The sequence below is a fragment of the Triticum dicoccoides genome, chromosome 5A (genome assembly GCF_002162155.2).
Source record: "Triticum dicoccoides isolate Atlit2015 ecotype Zavitan chromosome 5A, WEW_v2.0, whole genome shotgun sequence".
NCBI classification, from domain to species: Eukaryota; Viridiplantae; Streptophyta; class Magnoliopsida; order Poales; family Poaceae; genus Triticum; species Triticum dicoccoides.
The window spans coordinates 15894599-15916609 of record NC_041388.1 but is presented as its reverse complement, the minus strand read 5'-3'; the positions used below and the strand labels follow the sequence as shown (position 1 = coordinate 15916609).

The 22011-nt window shown below is 43.7% G+C and overlaps 1 long non-coding RNA gene, 10 other non-coding genes and 2 pseudogenes across 11 annotated transcripts; all 13 read right to left on the bottom strand.

Moving 5' to 3' along the window:
• Window positions 1-12087: 12087 nt before the first annotated feature.
• LOC119298822 lies at window positions 12088-16289 on the bottom strand. The gene is made up of 2 exons (XR_005145981.1): window positions 16212-16289; window positions 12088-12288 (listed from the first exon to the last, which is right to left on the bottom strand). It is a non-coding gene; the product is annotated as an uncharacterized LOC119298822 (long non-coding RNA).
• LOC119304456 lies at window positions 12793-12913 on the bottom strand. Its single transcript, XR_005148281.1, has one exon. It is a non-coding gene; the product is annotated as a small nucleolar RNA SNORD14 (small nucleolar RNA).
• LOC119304729 lies at window positions 13496-13588 on the bottom strand. The gene has a single exon (XR_005148444.1). It is a non-coding gene; the product is annotated as a small nucleolar RNA snoR31 (small nucleolar RNA).
• LOC119304474 lies at window positions 13643-13738 on the bottom strand. The gene has a single exon (XR_005148295.1). It is a non-coding gene; the product is annotated as a small nucleolar RNA R30/Z108 (small nucleolar RNA).
• LOC119304684 lies at window positions 13816-13919 on the bottom strand. The gene has a single exon (XR_005148406.1). It is a non-coding gene; the product is annotated as a small nucleolar RNA Z107/R87 (small nucleolar RNA).
• LOC119304722 lies at window positions 14031-14117 on the bottom strand. The gene has a single exon (XR_005148438.1). It is a non-coding gene; the product is annotated as a small nucleolar RNA U31b (small nucleolar RNA).
• On the bottom strand, window positions 14389-14484 carry LOC119304646. Its single transcript, XR_005148378.1, has one exon. It is a non-coding gene; the product is annotated as a small nucleolar RNA Z43 (small nucleolar RNA).
• Window positions 14585-14678, bottom strand: LOC119304584. The gene has a single exon (XR_005148369.1). It is a non-coding gene; the product is annotated as a small nucleolar RNA snR60/Z15/Z230/Z193/J17 (small nucleolar RNA).
• LOC119304694 lies at window positions 14750-14827 on the bottom strand. The gene has a single exon (XR_005148414.1). It is a non-coding gene; the product is annotated as a small nucleolar RNA U83 (small nucleolar RNA).
• On the bottom strand, window positions 15039-15117 carry LOC119304679 (annotated as a pseudogene).
• On the bottom strand, window positions 15189-15286 carry LOC119304662. The gene has a single exon (XR_005148390.1). It is a non-coding gene; the product is annotated as a small nucleolar RNA Z101 (small nucleolar RNA).
• On the bottom strand, window positions 15388-15468 carry LOC119304683 (annotated as a pseudogene).
• LOC119304665 lies at window positions 15521-15618 on the bottom strand. Its single transcript, XR_005148393.1, has one exon. It is a non-coding gene; the product is annotated as a small nucleolar RNA Z101 (small nucleolar RNA).
• Window positions 16290-22011: the final 5722 nt, after the last annotated feature.

The window sequence follows — 22011 nt, the reverse complement described above, 5'->3', positions numbered from 1 at the left end:
CCAAGAAATGGCATGTAATCATGATATTCTTAACGAAGAAACAAAATCAAACCTTCAAATTACTTTATACACATGAAAACACATTTTTTTTGGTTTTTATAGCATTTTTCTTATTTTACTAGTCATAATGGATGCGCGTGGAACCATGTTCCAAAATTTCATGTCCGTTGGATCTCTAATATAATGAACCGTGTGGTTGAGATTAAATTGTGTACACACACGTGCGTGCGAACTAAAGAGAACTGGCTGGTGAGGTACTCCCTAATTTCCTTTTTACAAGGCACATAGCTTTTTTATTTCTTTTGCGATTTAATCTGCGTCTTTTCCATCCACACCAATTTAGTATATCTCAAGAAGACTTCTATTGGATAATCAACTGTTGGCCCACAGCCCAGAACGCATCATATGCACTACATGAGCACATCCGAAGGTAAATTTGCTTAGAGCATCTTCAGCCGCACCCCCAACAGGCCCTCCAGGTCATTTTTTGCCACCGGCACCCGAAAAATGGCCCAGTCGCATCCCAGGAGCCTGTTTTTCGCCGGTTTGGGTCGAAACTGGCGCCAGCAGACCCAAACCGAACCCGACATGATGGGCGATGTCGGGGAAGGCGTTTTTGGCACGAATGCGAGTGGGCCCACCGAGTCAGCGACACATCCCTTCGTCGTCCTCATCGCCTTGGTTCCCGCTAGAATCAATGTCAAGGCTGCCGTGCTGCCATGCCGGTTAGCCTCCATTGATGCCTCACGGGCGGCGCAGTTAAGACTCCGCGACGCGCGTCCTGCCAGCTCCCACCACGCGTCACCCGGCATGCAGGCATCGCAACGCGTGTCCCGTTCGCTCACCTCCCCGCCGATGAATGCCACAGTCGCCACAACTCTCCTTATCTCGCCTCGTCTTCCCCGGAAGCCACCTCTCCCCCCTCTTCCCTCCGTCGACGAGCATGGCTGAGCGGTACCCCGGCGACTCCACGGCGGCGAACGGCTTCGGCCGACGCCATCTCCACGAGGACGAGGCGTGCCTCCTCTACGAGGTCGACTATCTGGCGCCCCCAGACATGCGGGTGTCAGGCTTGTGGAAGTTAAGCGCCGGCGGCATCTTGGTACCACCGGTGCCCACCAGGGCTGACCGGCAGGCCGAGATTGCGCGCATCCGCTCGTCACTGACGGAGGCGCAGCGAAATGAGCCGAAGTATGCTGACAGCCACATGTTGTGGACAATGTACTTCGAGCACCGCCACGAGGACCAGATCGCCTCCACCAATGGCATCATCCCCCGCGGCCGCCTCAACACCGACAGGCGGCGCGAGTGGTGGGGCGTGCCCGGCCGCACCCTCGAGGCCGTCCTCGACCACATCGAGACCGGTAACACGCCGCGTCTTGAGTACCCGCCGCGCCCGCCGTTCTCTCACCGTCGTGGCAGCTCCTGGACGCCGCGGCGAATGGAGGCAGGGACCTCCTCATCGCCGGCGCTCCGCCCTGTCAAGCCGGAGCCGTAGGAGACGCCATTTGGGCACTGCACCCGCAGCGGAGCCCTCGTCATCAACGAGGGCGGCCGCCCCTCCCCGCGTTCCCTCCGCCTTGTCCGGCCAAAGCCCGAGCGGGGGCTGCTCCCCGTGAAGCCGAAGCACGCGGAGATGGCCGCCGACGACGAGACTGCCCTTAAGTGGGCAAAGGCGGACTACGTCCGCGAGCAGGTGCTCCGCCAGCGCTGGGCATACGCGGAGATCAAGGCCCGGCGCCGCGGACATGAGCAGGGCGGCGTTGTTATCCTCGGCGGCGACGATGAGGACGAGGCCGGGCCGTCCAACCCCCCGCGCGTCGGCGACCCCGGGCAGGGGTGCAGTAGGGCCGGCGGCGGCTCCAGCAGGGCGTAGGGTGGCGATGATGACAACGACGGCGACGACTACACCCGGTTTTACAGGCTCATCGACATGTAGAAGGCGGGGCGGCAGCAGCGGCGTAGCAAGGCTAGGCGTAGTTTGTCTGTTTTCTCTATTTTTGTACAAATTTCAATAAAAAAATCGCCGAGTTTGTGCCAGTTTCGTATCAGATCGCCGAGTTTGCGCGATTTTGGGGGCGACCTGGGGGCGACGTCTGGGAACGCAATCGCCCCCACGCCGAAAGCACACGCTGGTTCGGCCCCAAACGGCATTTTTTCGGCGTCCTGGGGGCCGAACGGCTGGAGATGCTCTTATGTGGCAAGTACTTAATGAGTAGAGAGATGCTTGTGGTAATATAATACGCTACCTTAACATAACGAACCCCAAGGCAATATGAATCTACATCTTAATAAATAAAGGTTTGCACGATACTACAAATATGTTACTACTCATTATGAAAGTTACTGCCAGCTATGACTAGCCTTATATGGACATATGTGTGGTTTGAAAATTCTAAGAAATCTATTTCCATGTATGACGTTTGCATGCTGTATGAATAGAACTATGACGAAAAAATTCTTCAAGTACCACACAGACACTCAACACGGGCTAGGATGGTGAGTTCAAGTAACTAATATATGTAGCACCTTACATGAGCTGTTTACTGTCATGTAGCACCTTTTCTAAAAACAATGTAGATTAAGGAAGAGGCTAGAGTGGCGATAGTGATTTTATATCAGAGTTGGATGATGTTGAATGGGAAAGAACTTAATTTTCATGAGAGCATTACAATTACAGGTGGAGTCATTTGAAGTCAAGAAAGGTCCTGTGGGGTTCATGGTAAAGTAACTAAGTCTCAAGTACGCAAAGGTTCAAGCATGATAGCTTTAAGATGGCATATTCGTTAACGTGGAGTTTGTTGGAATTTTAACGGAAAATATGCGTACAAGTTTTATTACAGGTAGACTTGTATTTAAAGTTGGGTTAAACTTGGAGTTGGACACATTTGTAAATTAGTTGATCACAACGAAAGTAATTAAGGTGACCGTGTGTTAATTTTTTTAGTATATTAATTGTCCAATCACTTGTATACAATATTGTTTAAGCACTTGATAAGATTTTATCTGGTCTAAGGTTCCAGCCCTTGTTGACTTGATCTCAGAAGAATTCACTCAACTCTCTTAACACCGGCTCCAAGCTTAATTAGTACGCAGAAGCGCTGCAGCCAACAGTGATGTATGTCGTGGTCACCACTAAAGCAGGTGTGACAGTGATACTATTTAACATGATTGTAAATTAGCTATGCATTGAGCAAAAAATTAAACTACAAAATTGGCAGTATATTGAGAACGAGAAAAACCAACAAATTGTGTGGCCGATAATTGCTCTTGGCCGCAGGAAACGCATTCTTCACGCGGTGATGGCGACCTAACATCTAGTGATTTCTTTCCCTTGTACGTCCTTTGAAAATAATGTAGAAGACATGGGCCAAAAGTTCTATGGCTGGACTCGTAGCTAGGTACGGCTATGAAGGACACAGGGGAAGTGTGGAAAGCAAGCGAAACACATTTTTTGCAGCAGGAAACACATTTTTGGCCGCGGGAAACACATTTTTCACTCAATAATGGCGAGCTAGCATCTATCAATTTTGTCGTCCTAGACGTCCTTTAACAGTTTGGCAGCAGGAGGGCAAACGTTTCTGCGGGTAGTCATATAGCATAGGTCTGGCTCTGTAGCAACAACAGAAGTCGACATCAAACAAAAAATTTCACTTTAGCCAATACTCAATGTCTAGAAATGGAAGTACATGCCTCAGATTTATTTATAAAATTGGTTTTGCTAAAACATATCTAGATGTGCGCTAAGTATTGCACGTCTAAGTCCTATATATATGTCATTGTTTCTGGTGGAGATTTGTGCAGGTTTTTTCTTTTTTCCTTTTTTCCCTTTTTATGTTTTTTACAGTCTTTATATTTCATTGTGTCATTTAGACGTGCAATAAGAGAATCTACATGCGGATATATGTAATCCGGCCCCTCAAACGTTCGCGGACGTATTTGGATGCGTCTATGGGCACTAACCGGCCACCCCTCATTTGGTTGCTTCCACAACCATCTCCCTCATATTCGAACCCCCAAATTCATGCAACACGTAAAATAGCTAGTATGTAGAAGAACATGATGAACACTCTTAGCGGAAATAATTTCACATGCTAGCTTAGCGGACATACTCATCCGACACAAAATGATCAAAATTCATCGCCGAACAGTGCAAATTCATACTAAAAACTAAAAAACATGGATAAAACTGAGGCGGAGAAGGGTAGAGGAAATCACCATTTCCTCACCGGACCCTTCCCCTTGCAGTCATTGGTGTTGTTGTACCCCTCCATATAGGCATCCGCAACGTAGGCAGAGGGGCGTCGTCATTGAAGTTGGGTCCGTCGAAGGGGCGGGTGAGGTAGGAGTCGTCAGGGGAGGAGGAGATGATGTCAGTCACTCTCTAGACCACGCGCTCATGTGCCTTGGCCATCCAGGACACCTTCTCCATGGCAGCCGCCTCAGCCGTAGCCTCGCGCTCCGACTGCTCGATGGCGAGCCGGAGTGCTTCGGCGTTCTTGCACAGGAGCCGGCGCGTGTCGGTCTCCATCATCGTGAGGGAGCATTGAAGGATCACCACGAGGAGATGGTCCTATGGACCCAGTGATGTGTGGCCAGTGCCTCCCCTGCCTTCGTCTGCTCCCTCACCTGCTGGCGCTCACGACGTGCCGCTCGTGCCTTGGATTCAAGAGTACTAGTCCGCGCCAGCGCCCGCACGGGCACGAGGACCCAACGGTGCCCAGGTACGCCATCCGGAGCAGGTTAAGGAAACAAAGAGGGGCGTGGTAGGTGGCGTACCTGGACGGGCACGGAGCAGGCGAAGTTGTGCGAAGGATGGGAGGGTCGGACGACGTTGTCGACACTGCGTTGTCGGGCGACAGAGGACGGCACGGAACCAGATCTTCCGCTGCCACCCTAGTCTAGACGCGACCACCGCGGCACGATGCGGAGGGTGATGTCCTCCAAGACGTCCGGCTCCACATCGTTGAGCAGGCTCTCCCGGTCGTTAGAGCCGCCAGATCTGCCACTAGAGGCGGCGCTGCTGTCGTCGCTCGTCGTAGATCGGGAAGCGGATGGGACGGAGAGAGTGTATTGACTTTGGTCTACAGTTCGTACAGATTGTATTCTATGTATTTACATGAGATTTTCTTAGTGGAAGTTCTTTGTCTTATATATAGTTCTCTACGGTGACAATCCGATGGAAGAGGAATTATGCCTTGTGGATAGTGCAACCACAAACTCCATACTGAGGGAGATGGAATATTTTCAAACTCTGAAAAAGATGAATGGAGATATTCTAACTATCGCTGGACGCGATACAGTAATCGTTGGCACTAGACGTGCCATATTTACCCTCCTAGGCGGTACACAAGTGACAATTGAGGATGCTTTGTTGTATCCCGACTCATCACGTACCCTGATCAGTTATCGAGATATCCGTAAAAATGGCTTTCACATTGAAACCCATGAAGACAACAAAGAGGAGTATCTACTCTTCACCAAAGATCACGGATATGGCAAGTAGGTACATGAAAAAATTCCTTCTCTATCGTCTGGTTTGTACTATATGTACATCAACCCCATAGAATATGTTACGTACAAAGTAATTTTTCAGAATGTTGACGCATTTCAAACCTGGCATGATCGCCTAGGCCATCCCGGGATCGGGATGATGAGAAAAATTACTAGCAACTCCATTGGTCATAATTTACTTGAGTCAAAATTTCCTCAATCTTTAGAGTTTGTGTGCACATCTTGTGCCACGGGAAAGCTAATTTTGAGGCCCTCTCACCTCAAAATACAAGTTGAACCACTTTAATTTCTTGAACGTATTCAAGGAGACATTTGTGGTTCCATCCAACCATTATATGGACCTTTCCGGTACTTCATGGTTCTAATTGATGCATCTACACGATGGTCACACGTGTGTCTTCTATCCACGCGAAACCATGCATTTGCCAAGATAATGACGCAAGTCATTAAGTTACAAGCCCATTATCCAGAAAGTCGAATTAAGTCAATTCACATGGACAATGCTGCAGAATTCTCCTCACGTGCTTTCAATGATTATTGCATGGCCCTGGGGATTGAAGTTCAGCATTCTGTTCCATATGTCCATACACAAAATGGTTTGGCTGAATCATTGATTAAAAGGATCAAACTCATTGCAAGACCTTTGTTAATGAATTGCAACTTGCCAACCTCTTGTTGGGGTCATGCGGTTCTACACGCTACTGACTTGATAAAATTGAGACCTACTGCATATCACAGTACTTCCGCTCTGCAATTGGTACGTGGAAATCCTCCTAGCATTTCTCATCTGCGTAAGTTCGGATGTGCTGCATACATCCCGATCTCACCATGATACGTCTCCAACGTATCTATAATTTTTTATTGTCCATGCTATTATATTATCAACCTTGGATGTTTTATATGCTATTTTATATGATTTTTGGGACTAACTTATTAACCTAGAGCCCAGTGCCATTTTCTGTTTTTTCCTTGTTTTTGAGTATCGCAGAAAAGAAAAACCAAACGGAGTTCAATTGACCTGAAATTTCACGGAGATCATTTTTGGACCAGAAGAAGCCCACGGAGTACCGGAGATGGGCTAGAAGAGTCCCGAGGCCACCACGAGGGTGGGGCGCGCCCCCCTACCTCATGGCCGCCTCGGGGATCTCCCTGACTTGTTCCCGACTCCAACACCTCTTATATATACCCAAACTTCTAGAAAGAAACCTAGATCGGGAGTTCCGCTGCCACAACCCCCTGTAGCCACCGAAAACAAATCTAGACCCGTTCCGGCACCCTGCCGGAGGGGGGGAATCCCTCTCCGGTGGCCATCTTCATCATCCCGGCGCTCTCCATGACGAGGAGAGAGTAGTTCACCCTCGGAGCTGAGGGTATGTACCCGTAGCTATGTGTTTGATCTCTCTCTCTCTCTCTCTCTCTCTCTCTCGTGTTCTTGATTCGGCACGATCTTGATGTATCGCGAGCTTTGCTATTATAGTTGGATCTTATGATGTTTCTCCCCCTCTATCTCCTTGTGATGAATTGAGTTTTCCTTTTGAAGTTATCTTATCGGATTGAGTCTTTAAGGATTTGAGAACACTTAATGTATGTTTTGGTGATCAACTTGCGAGTTCGGTGACCTCGTGAACTTATGCATAGGGGTTGGCACACATTTTCGTCTTGACTCTCCGGTAGAAACTTTGGGGCATTCTTTAAAGTTCTTTGTGTTGGTTGAACAGATGAATCTGAGATTATGTGATGCATATCATATAATCATACCCACGGAGACTTGAGGTGACATTGGAGTATCTAGGTGACATTAGGGTTTTGGTTGATTTGTGTCTTAAGGTGTTATTCTAGTACGAACTCTAGGATAGATTGAACGGAAAGAATAGCTTCGTGTTATTTTACTATGGACTCTTGAATAGATCGATCAGAAAGGATAACTTTGAGGTGATTTCGTACCCTAGAATAATCTTTTCGTTTGTTCTCCGCTATTAGTGACTTTGGAGTGACTCTTTGTTGCATGTTGAGGGATAGTTATATGATCCAATTATGTTATTATTGTTGAGAGAACTTGCACTAGTGAAAGTATGAACCCTAGGCCTTGTTTCAACACATTGCAATACCGTTTTCGCTCACTTTTATCATTAGTTATCTTGCTGTTTTTATATTTTCAGATTACAAAAACCTATATCTACCATCCATATTGCACTTGTATCACCACCTCTTTGTCGAATTAGTGCACCTATACAATTTACCATTGTATTGGGTGTGTTGGGGACACAAGAGACTCTTTGCTATTTGGTTGCAGAATTGTTTGAGAGAGACCATCTTCATCCTACGTCTCCCACGGATTGATAAACCTTAGGTCATCCACTCGAGGAAAATTTTCTACTGTCCTAGAAACCTCTGCACTTGGAGGCCCAACAACGTCTACAAGAAGAAGGTTGTGTAGTAGACATCACACCACCACAGCGGACATCCATGGGCCCACATAGGAAACTGGGGATCTATGTGGGGTACAAATCACCGTCGATTATTAAGTACCTAGAGCCCCTTACTGGGGACCTGTTCACAGCCCGTCACATTGATTGTATATTTAATGAGGAACACTTTCCGACATTAGGGGGAGACTTCAAGTACCAGAAAGAATGCTCGGAAATTGATTGGAATGCTCAAGCCATTTCATCCTCTGATCCACATACACAAGAGATTGAACTCCAAGTTCGGAAAATCATTAATTTGCAATATCTTGCAAATAACCTGCCGGATTCATTTACTGATCTAAAAGGTGTTACAAAGTCCTTAAATCCGGCCAGAAATGCGCCCAAAAGAGTGGAGGTACCAATAAAAACCACTCAACTCCATGTTCCTAAAAAGAGGGGGAGTAGGACGGCCTCTGACCTGGAACAAGCTTCCAGCAAGCAATAAAGGAAATCGAGGAGAAAAACCTCGGAGTCGGTAAATGCAAGTCAACTCAACGTTGATAAACACCTTATGGGTAATATACACCCAGTGGAAGGGCAACCTCCACAACCCAGCTTCAGTTTGCACACACTGGCTGGGCCATTGGAACACCCACACTCACGCGTATTGGGAAATCACGAAGAGTCACTAGGGGTGCAGGGAATTTCCATCAACTATATCGATTCTGGAGAATCTTTCGATCGTAAGTCTACGAGTGTCGACATTTATTTTGCTGAAAAAATTGCATATATCCTTCTCATTGATCATGATCCAAAGACCATCGTTGAGTGCCAAAAGTGCTCCGACTGGCCTAAATGGAAGGACGCAATACAAGCAGAAATTGCCTCGCTTAACAAAAGAAAGGTATTCACTGAAGCAATACCGACACCTCCCAATATTTTCCCTATGGGATACAAATGGGTTTTTCTCCAGAAACGGAATGAGAACAATGAGGTGGTGAGATACAAAGCAAGGCTCGTAGCACAAGGGTTCACGCAAAGACTCGGCATTGATTTCAATGAGACATATTCTCCTGTAATGAGTGGAACCACTTTCCGATACCTTATATCTTTGGCAGTGCAAAATCGTCTGTCTATGCAGTTGATGGATGTCGTGACCGCATATCTCTACGGGTCACTAGATTCGGATATGTATATGAAGGTTCCTGATGGAATCTCTATACCGAATACAAGGGCAAAACGCAACATGTATTGTGTAAAACTGAATAAGTCATTATATGGCTTAAGACAGTCGGGACGATGTGGTACAACCGACTTAGTGAGTTCCTTCTACAGAAAGGTTACTCTAATAGTAGTGATTGCCCATGTGTCTTTATCAAAAAGTCCTCTACAGGATTTTGCATCATTCCAGTGTACGTAGATGATCTCAACATCATCGGTAACACACAAGACATTGATGAAACACGCAATCACCTAAAGATGGAATTTGAGATGAAGGATTTGGGTAAAACCAAATTTTGCTTAGGTATTCAACTTGAGCACCTTTCCTCAGGAATTATGGTACACCAAGCTGCCTATATCCAGAAAATATTGGAGAAATTCAAGATGGACAAATCCTACCCATCTAAAACTCCCATGGTGGTTTGTTCTCTAGACATAGAGAAAGATCAGTTCATGCCAAGGGATGATGGAGAAGAAATATTGGGACCCGAGGTTCCATATCTCAGTGTCGTTGGAGCGCTCATGTATCTTGCAAAATGCATGAGACCTGGCCTCGCATTTGCAGTGAATCTACTTGCTAGACATAGCGCAACTCCCACCAAACGGCATTGGTCTGGAGTGAAGAATATATTTTGATATCTCCAAGGCACAAAGGATTTTGGCCTATTTTTTCAGTTCCAAAGCAACCAGGACTCTAATATGATTGGATACGCCGATGCTGGCTATTTATCATATCCCCATAATGCCAGATCACAATCCGTTTTTGTGTTCCTACATAGTGGAACTGCTATATCATGGAAGTCTTCTAAACAGACTCTGGTGGCAACATATACCAATCATTCTGAAATTATCTCATTATTTGAGGCATCACACGAATGTGTGTGGCTTCGCAGAATGATAAACCACATACAACAGTCATGTGAAATTGGTTCTGTAGGATCACCTACCATTATCTACGAAGATAATGCGGCTTGTGTTGCACAGATGCAAACAGGCTACATCAAGAGTAATATCACTAAACATATTTCTCCTAAGTGGTTTTTCCCCATGAACTTCAGTAAAATGGGGAAATAAACATCTTGCAAGTTAAATCATGTGAAAACCTTGCTGATTTATTTACTACTCCCTCCGTCTTATAATATAAGAACGTTTTTGGCACTATACTAGAGTCAAAAACGTTCTTATATTATGGGACAGAGGTAGTAAGTCTCTACCAAATTCTACATTCCAGAAATAATTTCATGGAATTGGTATGCGACGACTTCGAGACTTGCAAGTATAAGGGGGAGCGTCTCCTTGAACTATTCATGTTTAAGACATCATATTGCACTCTTTCTCTTTGTGAGTTTCTGTTTCAGGTTCCCATCAAGGATCCTATTGAAGAAGGATCTTTTCGAGGCGATGATACTACAATGGACAATCTTGAAGATGATGATCATACCTGGACAAGCGTATGAAGATTCTACATGGACAAGCGTAGATTAGGGGGAGTGTTGTGATTAATTAGTTTGTAGTAATTAGAAGGAAATCTCCCCTTGTCCTGCGGCATACAGTTGCCTTGTCGCAACCGACGTGTCTCTCTTTTCCTCTCTTTTAACTGTTGCATCGGTTCTAACCATCACGTCTTGTGCGAGGTGTCTTCCAAACATATATAAGTTGTACTGTTTCTACCAATCAATACAAGTTGATCTTTCATCTAAACATTACAGATCAAGCAAGGGTTGCCTAAGAAATCAGCTTCCTAAACCCTGCAGAAAATAATGGTTGAACCCATGGACTCAATATTCACACTGGTCAAAAGGCTTTTAACACATATTCAGTCCAAGTTTCAGCAACGAAACAACGTATTCAGTCCAAGTAGTAATGGCCCGGCTCAACTAAAGCAGATCCAGCAAATTCTGGACCACCAAAATTGTTATATGGGCACAATGGCGGAATAATATGGAGGCTGAAATGAGCAACGGAGAACTCAGAATTGCTATAATTCAGGGTACATAATTATTAAACCCATTAAGGTGGAAACGCAGGTTGAGCGCTCGTGTATGCCACATCGGCTTAGGAATAATTGTTCTACTCGATTTGCAATTGGTTCATTTGGCCGAGTGCGTGTATGCCACATCGGCTTAGGAATAATTGTTCTACTCGATTTGCAATTGGTTCATTTGGCCGAGTGCGTGTAAGCCACATCGGCTTATGAATAATTGTTCTACTCGATTTGCAATTGGTTCATTTGGCCGAGTGCGTGTATGCCACATCGGCTTAGGAATAATTATTCTACTCGATTTGCAATTGGTTCATTTGGCCGAGTACGTGTATGCCACATCGGCTTATAAATAATTGTTCTACTCGATTTGCAATTGGTTCATTTGGCCGAGTTCTGATTGATCGTTCGTGCTGCTCCTGGCAGTAAGATGGTCACCATGTACAGTTACCGGTACGATGCTCATCATGTACCTCGTTAAGCAACCTTGTTTCAATGAACTTCATACACTCAAATGCACTTAACAAAAGAATACTAAGCGTTAGGTAGTGACTAATGCCTAAAAAAGTTGTGCTCTTCAGTAGCCTGGCCCACTCAACTTTTTCTTTGAGGCTCCGCCACTGGTTGTAGGTGTGATCTAAAAAGTATATAGCAGCATATTTAGGACGAGAAATATCTTGTAGCTGTGTGGCCAAGATACTGTGAGGTGCGATTTCCTCGTGAAGCTTTTTTGGCGGCTGGGAAAACAAGCATTTCCCTTCTGGTTATCTGAAAATGTAAGCCAACCAAGAGAACATATTCTTCAGGTGTGTCTCATATAGGATAGAGTAACAGGCTTTCATTGGAATACAAGCAACTCCTCCGTCCTGCAATATAAGATAGTTTATCAAGCTAACATAGCTTGAAAAACGATCTTATAGGGACTGAAAGAGTATTAAATTTAAATCGAACCACATGAAAGACTTGGTTAAACAGGTTTTACCCGAGCAAGCATCAAACAGAGCTTTTATTTTCTTCTAGTATTGGAATAGAACATACACACATTTTTCTTTTGTTCACCAAAACTACAAAGGACCTCAGACATAACAAAAAAAACTACACCTACACCCCTCAGAGGGCCAAATAACCAGCCATGCAGTCTTCATGCAATGCGCCGCAGTTCATCTACAGAAAACAGCGACAGCATACAAAGCATAAGCATAGGCAAGCTAGCAATGCTTCCATGGGTACATCACCCAACCATGTAACACAAAAGGCATAACATCCAGGATGTCGGATCAAAGACTTCTAGCAAGCATGAACACTATTATCTGCCTGTTATCAAGCGGTAGACCAACCACCATATTCGCGCTCTGTCCGAACCTATTTCCGTACATTCAGGCAGCAATGAACACTTGTTCAACATTGTTGAGGAGACTTCCAGGCTCCACCATTGCTTTTCAATCACTAAAGACCTTCGAATCACATATTAAGACTTCAAAAAGAAAATCAACAACTAAATGAAACACATATTTGGATTAAGAATGGACGATTCCAGCTTGAGAGAATAATATCTGGCTGGGCGAAAACCCAGCAACTGTGAATGTTTGAGAAACAAGCCAATATAATGAAACAAGCAGCAAAGAAACAAACTAAAATCAAAACAAAGATAAAATGGGAATGTTAACAAGGCTCAGACATCCAAGGAAGGAATTAGCAGCATTAGCTCTCAAGCCTGGCTGGGCGAAAGCTCTTAGGCGGCAACAGCGAATGTTTTGAGAAACAAGCCTTAAATTTATCATCACTGCCAAACCATTTCCCCAGTTGATTGAATAAAATTGACTATCACAGGAACACAGAAGGCATAGCAAATGTTCATAGCTAACAGACACGCCAAACCATTTCCCCCATTGATTGATTAAAATTGACTATCAGAGGAACACAGAAGGCATAGCAAATGTTCATAGCTAACAGAGACATGGCAACAGACCCATTTACATACAGACAATTAGATACTTGCAGGAAAAAACAGAGTAATCAAGATTAAAGAGAAAGAAACCAGAAACACCAGCTGAACCAAACGGCGTTTAAATAGGGATTCCAGCCAGACCAATTAACAACAGTTATGAGGAGGACACTTGCAGAGAAGAAGCAGCTGTCGCTTACAATATGAAAAGTAAAAGACCCAAGCAGTATTAAACCTTAGAAAGCCGCAAATATATCGTCGTTTGGAATCTGACGGTAATTCCAACATAAAAGCTAATCATTGTAGGATTCAATTGCATTCTGGATCTAATTTGGAAAACCAGGTCTATTATCAGAATATAAATGCCTTCTCATTCACAGGAATCCATTGATACTGACCAAATAAACAGCAGCAAAATTATCACTGGTGGATTCAGATGCAAAGATGACATCATATGTACAGCTTAAGCCATCCTCGGATCAAGTGTTGGATCATGCATTAATACCTCGTCACTAGACTGGAACGTTATGAAGAAGCAAAGGATCAACAAAGCAAAAAGAGATTAAGATCAAGTTGCTCAGTGGTGGCAATATTTAATTGGTTCGATTCTGCCAGCGAGGTCGTCAATGCTTTCAGAAGAGGGAGCTTGTTATCCTCATCGCAACTACGTTGCCCAAAACAACAAACACAATCAAACACAAAAGGACAATGAAAAGAACAATGAACAGCAGAAAAAATTAGGTACGGATGGCTCGGTTCAGCGGGATAATCGGCATACAAATCAACTCCTGAGAGAAAACCTGTGATTTGGTCTGTTGAGCTTGAATATTTGCAAATCGTCACTGCCATCACCCAAGGAAAAGAACCAAGTATGTAAACAAAACAGAACCAACAGGAAGACATGACTGAAACAAATTTGGGAGGGATAAGGGTGCAGCAAAATATTGAATCATCATCTACCGAGTCAGATTCAGAAGTATGTCAATCAGCACAGATCCAACAATGCAGACCCTAAGACTAGGGCGACAAATATGAAATCATCATCCTCAAACTGGTTTGAAAAATCTTTGCAACCATCAATGTAACTATTGTACACAATAAAACTTTATTTTTGCAATCAAACTGAATTTACAAAAACAGTTAACAGATCGCCAACAATAGCAGTAAATCCCAAAAGCAACAGGATAGGAGCTCAGTAAGAACGTAGCGATTGATAATCACACCTGGAAGATCATATTTATTGAATTGTCTCATCACTGCTCACATCCAAGCAAATAAAAAAGAATTAACATGCCAAGCCCAGATATAATGTAATAAGAGGACTCAGAATATGGGTGGTGATATAACAGGATGGTCGGCAAGGCAAATAAATGCCAGTTACGACGAACGAGACCAAATATCAATCTTCACCGTCCTCTAAAGGAATCATAGAAACTAAATTGACTGATTTTCAAATGAAAAGCGTTAGGTTAGATGAACTAAATTATTTGATTCTCGTGTAAAAGGTTTAGGTTGAAAGGTCATCAGATAGGAGCGAAAGACTATTTTTGTTCATGTAATCATGATTTGATCATATGAACTATGCACTTGTAATCATCACTCGACTTGGGCAAACACCAATTCAAGAGACATAAAAACAAAAAGACGAAGAAAACAGAAACAGGGTACCAGGAATCATGATGCCTCAGAAGGAAGGCAGTAGGTTATGTAATCACTAGTGATTTCATTGAGAAAGGTTCACACTAATCATCATCAGCACCATGAAGAAAATTCAGACATATGCTTGTCTATTAATTTAGTTTAATCCTTGGCCACCAACAAACAAAAACACTTACAGAAGCAAACCAATCATCAGCTGAAGAATCTCAACAGGGGAAAGCAGTTTGGAGAGGTATACAAGAATGGTTGGAGGCAAGAAGATGCCAGCTACGACAAAGACAAAATATCAACCTTAACTGTCCTCAAAACAAAATGGAACATAAATTTCTAGGCCATCATATCAGCCAATCAAACCAATAGGGAAATTAATCTCATTCATCATCTCATCTCTCGCCAATTAAAACCTAAAACAAAAGATTTTTGAAAGAAAAGTACAAATAACAAAAAAGAAGTGAGTGAGGGGATGCATCAGATCTCCAAGGTGAAAAAGAGTATGACATCACTGAAATGCCTCAGACGCAAATTACCCATAAACTCGTGTCTCCTCATCTGCATCAACAACACTCATTTTCAACAACAAAAAGAAACTGACCAGCAAATTTAAAAAGAGAAACTCAACAAACCGGCAAAGTATTCTTTCTTAATACAACTAGTATGGGGTATGATCAGATAGAGCTAATACATGATTCATTGGACATCATATCATCCATCAACAATGTAATTATATCCTCATCTCACCCAAACGAGTCAAAGATAAGAAAAAATGAATAAGGGAAGAGGAGGACATTAACAAGCATGCATCAGATCTCCAAGGTGAAAAGGGTGTGACATCACAGAGATGCCTCAGACGCAAATTACCCATGAAACTTGTGTCTCATCATCTGCTTCAACAATGAACCTCCAGGAAACAGCAGCAAGAACGAGAATGAAACATAAATTTCTAGAGAAACTAGAGCCAGCAGAAGAGATGGATAAGCAAAAATATACATTTTAACATAAACTACAGAAAATATATCAACACAACCCACATAATAGTTGCTATATACACAAGTTCATACCGCATCTGAGAAGCATGCGGTATTTCTGGAGATACTGACGAAAAATACCAAGGCGTTTTTCTGGAGATACTATCAAAACACCAGCGCCTAATCACAACAGAGGGCTAACAAACAGGTAGGCAAATCCCTGATAAAACTACAGAATCGTAAGAGGACTGTGCAATGTGCACCACCATCACTACCGGACGACAACAGCGAGCCCATATAGAACGGCGACGGTGAGGCGGATCAGTGTGGCATCGTCTCATACACGGCGGCGATGAGATCCGCCGGTAATCAGTTTTTGCGATGCGCGAGGACAGATCAACAATCCATCCGTCCGAGAGGGAGCAACAGCAAACTGACCGAAATACAATCTGAACAACCTAAGACCCTAGACCCTAGAACTAGGCAGGGCGAGAATGCGCGGGGAACGGGGTCATTACCGAGCTCGTCGTGGAGCCTCCATGGTGGAGGCTATGGCGGAGAAGTGGCGGCGCGGCGAGGGGAGGTGGAGGAGTCAGTTGCTGGCTTATTATAGGGTTTGGATTATACAGGCCCGGTGTGGGCTTTGATGAGTTTGGGCATGGGATTGTCCAGTGGCCTTTTGGGCCGAATTTGGAACAACAACCATTCTCTTCTAAAAAAAAGGAACAATAACCAATCGTAGAAAAAAAAATGCCTTGTCTCAAAAAAATTGCCTGAAAAAAGCATTCGCCTTTTTTCTCAAAAACAAAACTTGATAATCTCAAAACCAAAGGATAAGATAAGATGCTTGAATATCTCACTAATATGTTTGTATATCTCATATTTCTTGTTGGAACATATTTTTTATGTGTGAATATTCAGGAAACTTTTCTGAGGTATTTACTATATGATTTTCCGGTGCTAGAATCTTTGTTAGAGTTGCATAAGAAAAAAAAAATTCGTCATACCTCATGATTCTGATGGCGTCCGCACCACCCTAATGGTGGAGGTAACCATCAAACTTACATACAAACTATCAAACAAACACCTGGTTTGGTATGGCTCGATAGATACATATCATGAAACATGCAATGTCTCGGCTCGGGTTGTCTCGCCATGCATTCTTAAACAAGTTATATGTCCCACCATACATTCATGGACAAGTTAGAAGGTGATATTAATTGCTCAATAGAAACCGGGTAAATACATCCAATGACTTCCGATGTTGTTAATTACCGTTGGATGACAGACGAATATATTGTTGGCAAACGCGGTAATTTTAAAAAAAATCCTACGCACACGCAAGATCCATCTAGATGATGCATAGCAACAGGGGAAAGAGTGTTGTCCACGTACCCTCGTAGACCGTAAGCGGAAGCGTTGTGACAACACGGGTGATGTAGTCGTACGTCTTCACGATCCGACCGATTCTAGCACCGAAGATACGACACCTCCGCGATCTGCACACGTTCAGCTCGGTGACGTCCCACAAACTCTAGATCCAGCTGAGTGTCGGGGGAGAGCTTCGTCAGCACGACAACATGATGACGGTGATGATGAAGTTATCGACACAGGTCTTCGCCTAAGCACTACAACGATATGACCGAGGTAGAAATCTGTGGAGGGGGCACCGCACACGGCTAAGAGATCAACTTGTGTGTCTATCGGATGCCCCCTCCCCGTATATAAAGGAGTGGAGGAGGGGAGGGCCGGCCCTCTCTATGGCGCGCCCTAGGGGGAGTCCTACTCCCACCGGGAGTAGGATTCCCCCCTTTTCCTAGTTGGAGTAGGAGAGAAGGAAGGGGGAGAGAGAGGGAAGGAAGGGGGGCGGCCCCCCACCCAATTCGGATTGGGCTAGGGGGGCTCGCCCTCCACCTTTCCCTTCCTCTCCTCTATTCCACTAAGGCCCATTAAGGCCCATATACTCCCCGGGAGGTTCCGGTAACCCCCGGCCCCGGTACTCCGGTAAATGCCCGAACTCACCCAGAACCATTCCGATGTCCAAACATAGGCTTCCAATATATCAATCTTTATGTCTCGACCATTTCGAGACTCCTCATCATGCCCGTGATCATATCCAGGACTCCGAACAACCTTCGGTACATCAAAACACATAAACTCACAATACCGATCGTCATCGAACGTTAAGCGTGCGGACCCTACGGGTTCGAGAACTATGTAGACATGACCGAGACTCATCCCCGGTCAATAACCAATAGCGGAACCTGGATGCTCATATTGGTTCCTACATATTCTACGAAGATCTTTATCGGTCAAACCGCATAACAACATATGATGTTCCCTTTGTCATCAGTATGTTACTTGCCCGAGATTCGATCATCGGTATCTTAATACCTAGTTCAATCTCGTTACCGGAAAGTCTCTTTACTTATTCCGTAATGCTACATCCCGTAACTAACTCATTAGTTGCATTGCTTGCAAAGCTTATAGTGATATACATTATCGAGAGGGCCCAGAGATACCTCTTCGATACACGGAGTGACAAATCCTAATCTCGATCTATGCCAACTCAACAAACACCATCGGAGACACCTGTAGAGCATCTTTATAGTCACCCAGTTACGTTGTGATGTTTGATAGCACACTGAGTGTTTCTCCTGTATTCGGGAGTTGCATAATCTCATAGTCATAGGAACATGTATAAGTTATGGAGAAAGCAATAGCAACAAACGAAACGATCATCATGCTAAGCTAATGGATGGGTCAAGTCAATCACATCATTCTCTAATGATGTGATCCCATTTATCAAATGACAACTCTTTGTCCATGGCTAGGAAACTTAACCATCTTTGATCAACGAGCTAATCAAGTAGAGGCATACTAGTGACATTGTGTTTGTCTATGTATTCACACATGTACTAAGTTTCCGGTTAATACAATTCTAGCATGAATAGTAAACATTTATCATGATATAAGGAAATAAAAATAGCAACTTTATTATTGCCTCTAGGGCATATTTCCTTCAGTCTCCCACTTACACTAGAGTCAATAATCTAGATTACATTGTAATGTTTCTAACACCCATGGAGTCTTGGTGCTGATCATGTTTTGCTCGTGAGAGAGGCTTAGTCAACGGGTCTGCAACAGTCAGATCCATATGTATCTTGCAAATATCTATGTCTCCCTCCTTGACTTGATCGCGAGTGGAATTGAAGCGTCTCTTGATGTGCTTGGTTCTCTTGTGAAATCTGGATTCCTTTGCCAAGACAATTGCACCAGTATTGTCACAAAAGATTTTCATTGGACCCGATGCACTAGGTATGACACCTAGATCAGATTTGAACTCCTTCATCCAGACTCCTTCATTTGCTGCTTCCGAAGCAGCTATGTACTCCGCTTCACATGTAGATCCCGCCATGACGCTCTGCTTGGAACTGCACCAACTAGCAGCTCCACCATTTAATAAAAATACGTATCCGGTTTGCAACTTAGAGTCATCCGAATCAGTGTCAAAGCTTGCATCGATGTAACCATTTACGACGAGCTCTTTGTCACCTCCATAAACGAGAAACATATCCTTAGTCCTTTTCAGGTATTTTAGGATGTTCTTGACCACTGTCCAGTGATACACTCCTGGATTACTTTGGTACCTCCCTGCTAAGCTAATAGCAAGGTACACATCAGGTCTGGTACACAACATTGCATACATGATAGAACCTATGGCTGAAGCATAGGGAATGACTTTCATTTTCTCTCTATCTTCTACAGTGGTCGGCATTGAGTCTGACTCCACTTCACACCTTGTAACACAGGCAAGAACCCTTTCTTTGCTTGATCCATTTTAAAATTCTTCAAAACTTTATCAAGGTATGTGCTTTGTGAAAGTCCAATTAAGCGTCTTGATCTATCTCTATAGATCTTGATGCCCAATATATAAGCAGCTTCACCGAGGTCTTTCATTGAAAAATTCTTATTCAAGAATCCTTTTATGCTATTCAGAAATTCAGTATCTCATTTCCGATCAACAATATGTCATCCACATATAATATCAAAAATGCTACAGAGCTCCCACTCACATTCTTGTAAATACATGCTTCTCCAAAAGTTTGTATAGAATCATAAGCTTTGATCACACTATCAAAGCGTATATTCCAACTCCGAGAGGCTTGCACCAGTCCATAAATGGATCGCTGGAACTTGCACACTTTGTTAGCACCTTTTGGATCGACAAAACTTTCTGGTTGCATCATATACAACTCTTCTTTAAGATATCCATTAAGGAATGCAGTTTTGACATCCATTTGCCAAATTTCATAATCATAAAATGTGGCAATTGCTAACATGATTCGGACAGACTTAAGCATCTCTAGGGTGAGAAGGTCTCATCGTAGTCAACTCCTTGAACTTGTCAAAAAACCTTTCGCAACAAGTCGAGCTTTCTAGACAGTAATATTACCGTTAGCGTCAGTCTTCTTCTTGAAGATCCATTTATTCTCTATGGCTTACCGATCATCGGGCAAGTCAACCAAAGTCCACACTTTGTTCTCATACATGGATCCCAGCTCAGATTTCATGGCTTCAAGCCATTTTGCGGAATCTGGGCTCATCATCGCTTCCTCATAGTTCGTAGGTTCGTCATTATCAAGTAACATGTCTTCCAGAACAGGATTACCGTCCCACTATGGTGCGGATCTTACTCTGGTTAACCTACGAGGTTCGGTAGTAATTTGATCAGAAGTTTCATGATCATCATCATTAGCTTCCTCACTTACTGGTGTAGTAATCACTGGAACTGATTTCTGTGATGAACTACTTTCCAAAAAGGGAGTAGGTATAATTACCTCGTCAAGTTCTACTTTCCTCCCACTTACCTCTTTCGAGAGAAACTCCTTCTCTAGAAAGGATCCATTCTTAGCAACGAATATCTTGCCTTCGGATCTATGATAGAAGGTGTACCCAACAGTCTCCTTTGGGTATCCTATGAAGACACATTTCTCCGATTTGGGTTCGAGCTTACCAGGTTGAAGCTTTTTCACATAAGCATCGCAGCCCCAAACTTTAAGAAACGACAACTTGGGTTTCTTTCCAAACCATAGTTCATAAGGTGTCGTCTCAATGAATTTTGATGGTTCCCTATTTAATGTGAATGCAGCTGTCTCTAAAGCATAACCCCAAAACGATAGCGGTAAATCAGTGAGAGACATCATATATCGCACCATATCTAATAAAGTGCGGTTACGACGTTCGGACACACCATTACACCGATCTCACAGAACTTTAAGCGTGCGGACCCTACGGGTTCGAGAACTATGTAGGCATGACTAAGACTCATCTCCGGTCAATAACCAATAGCGGAACCTGGATGCTCATATTAGTTCCTACATATTCTACGAAGATCTTTATCGGTCAAACCGCATAACAACATACGTTGTTCCCTTTGTCATCGGTATGTTACTTGCCCGAGATTCAATCGTCGGTATCTCAATACCTAGCTCAATCTCGTTACCGGCAAGTCTCTTTACTCGTTCCATAATGCATCATCCCGCAACCAACTTATTAGTTGCATTGCTTGCAAGGCTTATAGTGATGTGCATTACCGAGAGGGCCCAGAGATACCTCTCCGACAATCGGAGTGACAAATCCTAATCTCAATCTATGCCAACTCAACAAGTACCATCGGAAACACCTGTAGAACACCTTTGTAATCACCCAGTTACGTTGTGACATTTGGTAGCACATAAAGTGTTCCTCTGGTAATCGGGAGTTGCATAATCTCATAGTCATAGGAACATGTATAAGTTATGAAGAAAGCAATAGCAGTAAACTAAAATGATCAAGTGCTAAGCTAACGGAATGGGTCAAGTCAATCACATCATTCTCCTAATGATGTGATCCCATTTATCAAATGTCAACTCATGTCTATGGTTAGGAAACATAACCATCTTTGATCAACAAGCTAGTCAAGTAGAGGCATACTAGTGACACTCTGTTTGTCTATATATTCACACATGTATTATGTTTCCGGTTAATACAATTCTAGCATGAATAATAAACATTTATCATGAAATAAGGAAATAAATAATAACTTTATTATTGCCTCTAGGGCATATTTCCTTCAGTCTCCCACTTGCACTAGAGCCAATAATCTAGATTACACAGTAATGATTCTAACACCCATGGAGCCTTGGTGCTGATCATGTTTTGCTCGTGAGAGAGGCTTAGTCAATGGGTCTACAACATTCAGATCTGTATGTATCTTGCAAATCTCTATGTCTCCCACCTATACTTGATCGCGGATGGAATTGAAGCGTCTCTTGA